The sequence below is a fragment of the Nylanderia fulva genome, unplaced genomic scaffold (genome assembly GCF_048542155.1).
Source record: "Nylanderia fulva isolate GAGA-0341 unplaced genomic scaffold, ASM4854215v1 Scaffold297, whole genome shotgun sequence".
NCBI lineage: Eukaryota > Metazoa > Arthropoda > Insecta > Hymenoptera > Formicidae > Nylanderia > Nylanderia fulva.
In genome coordinates, this window is record NW_028190365.1 from 79,745 (window position 1) to 87,484 (window position 7,740).

The following is a 7,740-nucleotide window of genomic DNA, read 5'->3' on the forward strand; positions in this document are numbered from 1 at the left end:
CTCCGACGGCCGGGACGGTTTGAATCAGGGACGACAGAAATCCGGAGATTCTAAGTTTATGGGTCTGATTGTAGTATACAGTTTTTATAATTTTCTTGATTGTACCGATTATCTTTTATTTTTTGTTTCTTTGTATTTTTGCAGCTACTGAAGAAGACCGAGTGGGTCGAAAACGTTTAGAATTTAATAAATGAGTTTTGATTATTGAGATCTCAATTTTAATTGATTAATTTTTGTGTCATGTCATCCGGCACAGGCTCCGATTGGGGCGTCGAGAATTTTATGTTTATTGTAACACAATAATTCGAGTCCGAGATTAACGTTTTTTTATAATTAAATACGCCATATTATTATAATATGTACGTGTGTGTGGTGTGACTATCATTTAATACACATTCACGTTAATCACATCATTTAATCAATTTACTAACTATATCACTAACATATATAATTAATACTTATAATAATCATTTTTTAAAGTAATTTTTTTTAAATTCTAGTTATCACTTGATCAGAATTATGAAAAAAAATTGATACAATGTTAGAAAACTTAAATGTGCATAACTTTTTAATATATAGGCATTAATAAATAAACATAGTGATTGTTAATTTTTTATGCTACAGCTACGCATAAAAGTACTAAATACTTAGAACTTAAATTACTTTAATATTCAACTGTATATATTATTAACTTTTCTCGTTTTATACTATATTTAAAAAATAATATTTAATAATTACTTTATTGCACTTACAACTATGCATATGTATTTAATACTGTAACCATTTAAATAATAAAATATATATATAATTACTGTGTATGAAATTAATACATTCAAAATAAAAAAAGTACATATGCAAAAATAAACTCTATAAAATCTATAAATAAACGTAATAATAATAAACTGTGCAATAAACGTAATAATAAACGTTCAAACTATTTTATTTATTATATATTAAAATTATTATATTTAATAACCTGTCCTTTTCTTGTTTAGATCTCCTCATTTTCGCATCTCTTTTTTTGTTCTTCCTTTTTCCTAAAAAGAAATATGTGATTGTTATACATAGTGCAATAAGTCAATTCTGCAATAAATATTCTATACAAAAATAACAATAAGTTCTTAAATGTTGTATTTAATTTAAAAAAACTAATACACGCAATAATGAACAGATAGTGCATGTGTTCACCCTCTTTAAAATCAGTTTCTTATAAAAATAAAAAGTTTGAGATAAGATGATAAAATAGTTAAATTGAGGTATATTATATATAACTTACAAATCTCGGTCAAATCTCTGCTTGGCTAAAATTAGCCATCTTGCAATTATATCCTCAACTTCCTTATTTGTTAAATTGGTTCTTGAAGTTCGCGCAGCATCTAACAACAAGTTTAAACAGATATGTGTGGTTATAGATTATATAAAAATTTAAAGCGACTTAATTTTATATATATATATATATGTATATATGTATATATACTATTCAAAATTATTTTATATTCCTATGATTACATATTATTGAATAATGATATTAGAGTTCTAATAGCATCATCCAATATAACCATGCATAGAATGCTATATATAAAGTGTCAAAAATATGTCAATAAAAACATTTCTGTGATTAAATATTTATATACTTACTTATGATACATATAGTAATGCGAAGATTTTTAAAGGCATTTTTCAATTTTGCACCAGCCCAACTATATTCCATTGCTAATTTATTTGTTAAAATATGTTTCATCATGTACGAAATCACATCATGATGATCCTTACCTCCTAAAAAGCTCAATTGTCTTGTCTAAAAATATAAAATAATTTAATTAATATTAGTTTATGATCTAAAAATATCAAAATAATAAACATTTGTTTTTCTCTTATAAAAAAAGTTAACATTACTTTTCTTTTAACTTCTTTAAAATTATTTAACATTATATAAATAAATAAATATGTCCAAAATATTGCTTTTTATAAGACATTTCAATAAAATGTTTCTAATCGTAAGTATAAAATGATAATATTTTGTATATACCATTTCTGTAGCAACACATTTGTTTTTTAATTGATTATCAATTCTCTGTAATTGTTCTACGGTATCTGCTGGCAAATCGAAATCATAATGTTCATTTTTTTTTAAATCCGTTTCCTCATTTTTTCTTATGTGATTATCCAACTTTATTAAACGTTCATCAATTGTTGTAAGATTTAACAATACTGCATTTAGTTTCCTGATAATTAAATTATGAAAATCTGCAAAAATAATTGACACATATTATTGTATATCTACTCATTGTCAGATTATATAAATATTACGAATTATATACCATTTTAAATATATGTTTACAGTGATATAAATAAAAAAAGTTAACACCGGTTATGTTGCACAGTTACGTTATGTAATGCTCATATGCGTGCGTAACTTTATATTTACTAAATGATTTTAGGTGTTGTTCGACTGAACTCCAAGACAAAATCTGCAACAGAATCGGATATCATAGAAGTAATAAAAAATTGGCTAGTTAGAAGTAAAGAACGCAGTAACAAGTTTCAATCAAAAAAGAAAAAGGAAAACACTGTGTGTCAAACAGATTCCGTTTGTGAAACAGGCTCTGCTTGTGAAACAGGCTCCGTTTGTGAAACAGGCTCCGTTTCTGAGAAAGACCTTATTCAAGATTAAGATAATTATATGTATAACTTGCCGTTATATATATATAATTATTTGTTTTACATTTATTACAAATTAAAAGTAAAATTTTAAGGTTTTAAATACTATTAATTTGATTGTTCTGCTACTATATATATTATTTGCATTTATTATTTTTGTTTTTTTTATTTAGTGCACATTTATCAAAATTGCTTTTTGTTTTTATTTTAAATTGAGTTCTTTTTATTTTAAACTTTAAAACACAACAACGGTTGAAACAACAGTTTTTAATTGTATAGAATATATTATATACAGGGTTAGTCCGGAAAGTAATGCGTCGCATTTTTTAAAAAAGAATTTATTGATCGCATAGGTAAAACAACTTAAAATTGTTCGAAGTATGACCCTTCTGCGTCAATACATTTTTGCCAACGCGATTTCCATGCGTCATAAGATTTCTGGAACTCCTTGACTGGGATGCTGTTCAGGGAGGCCGTCGAAGTAGCTTGTACGTTGTCAACCGACTCGAGCTGTTGTCCTTTGAGCTCCCTTTTCAGCCGAGGAAATAAAAAAAAGTCCGCCGGGGCCAAACTTTCTTGAGCATTTCAAAAGTTTCCAGCGGCGTCTTGTCCAGCTTCACGCAAAACTTTATCGCATAGCGTTGCTCTATCGTTTCTCTCCATCACAAGTTCGACGCGACCACTAAGCAGAGGTTCACAGAATAAGCCGTCCTAACCCTCCAAGCGCATGGAAACATGAGCGACCTACCGTTGGAAAGCTAAGGGTACCCCCCTTCCTCCCCCAACCGGTCCCATCGCTCTGCGATGTATAGTCGCGTCACAAAAAAATGCGACGCATTACTTTCCGGACAATCCCTGTAGATATATATATAGATAGGTAAGCTTTTAACAAAAATTTAAAATTAATAACAGATATATTTTACCTACAGCAATCTCAGCATTACAAGTATCGGATGTAGATATTGTATCTGAATTTTGTGGAACAAGGGTCATCTTTAGTTGCTGTTCGATGTTCTTGTGAACTTATAGATTTACTATATGTAACTGCAGACTTTTAGACTGAATATTAATTATTTTTTGCATTACTTATTGTTCGGAGGCTTAGTTAGTTTCTTATAATTTTTTATCAGTGGTTTTTTTATTTCATAAATCATTTTGCTTTTATTTAAATCGTTTGATATATTAGAAGCTTCATCTAAATCATTGCTTGTGTCAGTTCTATCTGAATTATCAGAAGAACTTGAAATTTTTTTTACTCGATTCATTTTCTTATCACCTTGTATTAATGGTGTCTTTATTTCACAGATTTTGCTCTTATTTATTGTTAAAGCTTTTGGTGTATTAGGAAAATTATCTAACTCTAAATCATTGCGAGTTTTTAATTTATTGATGCTTGTGTCGCTTGTATCAGAATTATCAGGAGATGAACCTGTATTTTTTTTTGCTCGTTGATATCTCGATTTTTTGAGGTTATTTCCATCATCACCATCTATATCGGATATTTGTTCAGCTAATTTAAGTTTGTCTATAGCTTTATCATATGTATCTAAAACGTATAAAATTTTTGAATATTAAAAATTAGATTTTTGTTTTTATATATTTTATAATCAAATATCACTTAAAATTTAAATTTTAATATATACTTTAATACATATATATTATAATTTTAATTTATATAATTTTTGATAAAAAATAAATACATTTTTTATATTACTAACCGCTGCTACCAAAAATACGGATTATTTTATATAATTGCCAATCATCAGAAGGAAATATTCTTTTCATAATTGCTTTATTTATCTTAATTTGACTTGTATATGATGGCCATTTACATTCCTTATTATTTTCAGTTACCATTCAGAAGGAACATTTGTAAACCATCTTCGAACTCCACAATATTATACGCCATAATAACTGTAAATAAAAATTGATCAGCATTGAAATTATAAATAATCTATGATGTAAATAATAGGATAAAAATGTGACGATAATAATAATAATAATAATAATAATAATAATATTTGCAATTATATTAGAGTATTATAATTACGTTTAATTATTTAATTACAAATGCAAATTAATATTAACATGTATTATTCAGTTGTGTGTAACATCGGAAATATAATATAATTTTTTTTATAAGGCATTTTCAACATTTTTGCTCTAATTTTATCAAACTCCCATGTCTGAAGATGAGAATATTCAGACATATACCAATATTTAAAGTTAATGACGAAATAGGAGCTGTGTATATAAATCTTCCACTAACACAAGTACTTTGCCAATAGCATACATTTTATTGTCATTAGATTTAATGAAATTTAAAAATTGACATTATTTGTCCATTTTCAAAAGAAATGCAATTATTTTTTGGATCATCACAGTTAATATAATATTGATTATTGCAAAAAATTTTATATTGTTGTACAGAAATGAAATCTTTCGTAATAGGACCATCACAATGAGAGCGTGTAAAACATTTTTCCATATCGTATGAATTTGAATATATTTTGAATGTTTCATTATTATGTATTGTCTCAATTTCTGCAAATCTTCTTGTTAATTGCTGTAATGGTTGGTTAGTTTTACGAATTAATTTCTTTAACGTAGACATATAATTCTCAAATTTAAATGCACTAAATTTATCCAGAGCACCAAATTGTTTTACGTCTGCAGCAAGATGTAATAAATTATGAATATTATGTGAAATATATTTAGAACCGTAGATAACTTGAAATGATTTTACAAAATGTTTTAATAAATTTTCTGCATATTCTATAATAGAAGTTTGATATGTTAAAGTAGGATGTGCAAGAATTGTGATTGCTACATGTAATGTTAGAAAATTTAAATATACATTTCTTGTAGTATTCCTTTCAATATAATAGGACCTGTATATAATAAAAATTGCCGATATTCTGTGGCTTTCCAATGTTTGATATACTTTAATGATCTTGGTTTTCGAGCAAAATCAGAAGGAATATAATTGCGTAACTTTATTAGTTTCTTAGAAAATTTGTTCTTTGTCTGAATTTGATAATCTTATCTTAAGTGGTCTGAAAGCCATAACATAATAAGTTTACGCATAACACCCAAACATACCAGGTGCATATAATCTAGTGGCACATTTGTAACTAAGCCTAGATTTGGTATAATTTTTTAAATTGTGTCACCAGTTTGATAATCAAGATTATAAGATCCAGTAAAAAATTCTTTATCATTACGTAACATCATATTAGATGTGTATGGAAAACATATATGTCCTTCTATATTATCACCTTCAATAATGCATTTAGTGCAACTATATATCCAGTGTGTCCTTTACATTTAAAATAAATGATTTAGCAGGAGCGTCACAATTATTGCTTTAATTTCGACTTTTATGATCTGTCCCTCATAATCAATCCCATTATTTATAAAAGCAATAGCATCACCTACAAACATTTTTTAAAAACTCATTTGCATTTTTTGGTTTTCCTTCACCATAATTATAGGCAATGACATATACATTGTTTATAATATTATCTGCACATAATATTGGCCAAAACTCTTTGTGGAAGACTTATATATAGGTAAACCATCAATATTTATAAATAATTGAATGTTATCAAGAGCAAAATTCAATCTTTTACGTTCTTCAATAATTTTTAGAAGAGCTTTTTCGAGACCTAAGTGGCAGTAATCTCCGTTTTCAATTTGTATAATTTCAGTTGATTTAGGAGTTTGCAATAATGTACGTGGATCTTTAGGCAAAGTATAATTAGTGTGTGTTTGCAATATCTGTAAAAGGTGACGGAGTGATTTGAGTGATATCTTTTCTTCAATAGCCCATTTACTTATGTCATGTATAAAAGTTTCGTTATCATTTAAACACAGATTTTCATAATTGTTACGACTATAGCTTGCAGCTTATTTGCATCCGTTTTAATTTTTTATCATACAGGCATTATTTTCATTCAGAAAGTTAAAAATTTTTTTTCATCATAATATTGATTTAGATTTCTATCTGAGTATACTTTATCAGAATCACATAAAGAAGCATTCTCATCAACAACAATTTGTTGATCTTATTATTATTAATTATTGCCATAGAATCCGCAGAATCAGTCTGATGAGTTATCATATTTATATCTGTTACTGTGTTTCTTGCAACTAATCTTCGTTTATGTCTGCACTATAAAATATTGGTGTTTCGTTTTGCGACCCAGATTTTTCACAAAATATATTTTTTTTCCTAAAATAAATAACAATGCAAAAAAAGCTATCTTGGTACAATAAATTGAAAAAAATAGAAGAAAACATAGAGATAAAAAAATTGTATATACTACCTTAATTTTATGTGATGTTTTTCCCTTGTTAAATCACTTCTTATTGCTTTGAGTGGATTTCTGAGATCACTATTTTGGTCAAAATGTCACTTTGCAAATAAAAAAACACGTGCTGGTACACCAACAGACTGCGTATACGCTGCAGAGCCGTTTTGGGAAACGTGTACGCGCCTCCACGGGACGTTGATTAGGATTCTAGGTACAGATAGGTTACATTAAGTAGCCGTAATTAACGGTGACGTGTTGATCTTTTACTTAGAACCAAATCACCGTCAAGTCTTGACAAGATGACAACTAGCAGTCATTCTGCTGAACGCGACTAGTTTAAAAACAAATTTTCACATAAAAGTGGTTTGATGGAACGGAGGTATAAATGTAGATGATGCCCTTATTTGATGAATATTTTCAGCGATATGTGAAAAGGGTGTACTGTTATTTAAAGTGGACCCGCATAATCGTCTTTAGTATCGAAAGAATAAATATAAAAAATAAACTATAAAGTATTTATTAATCTACCATAAAAATTAAACTTCTTTTCTCTTTTAATTGGTGGCTGTCCAGCACAACCTCTTTATGTGGCACGTGACATTTTTATGCGAGGACAGATTTTTATCATATTCGTTACCTTCGTGTATACTAGTTATATCAATGACCATTTTGATGAGACACTGTAACATCATAACGATGTTGTGCTGTGACGAATTAATATATATTTATGTCACCAGAGAACCCTTTATGCATTGCACTGGAC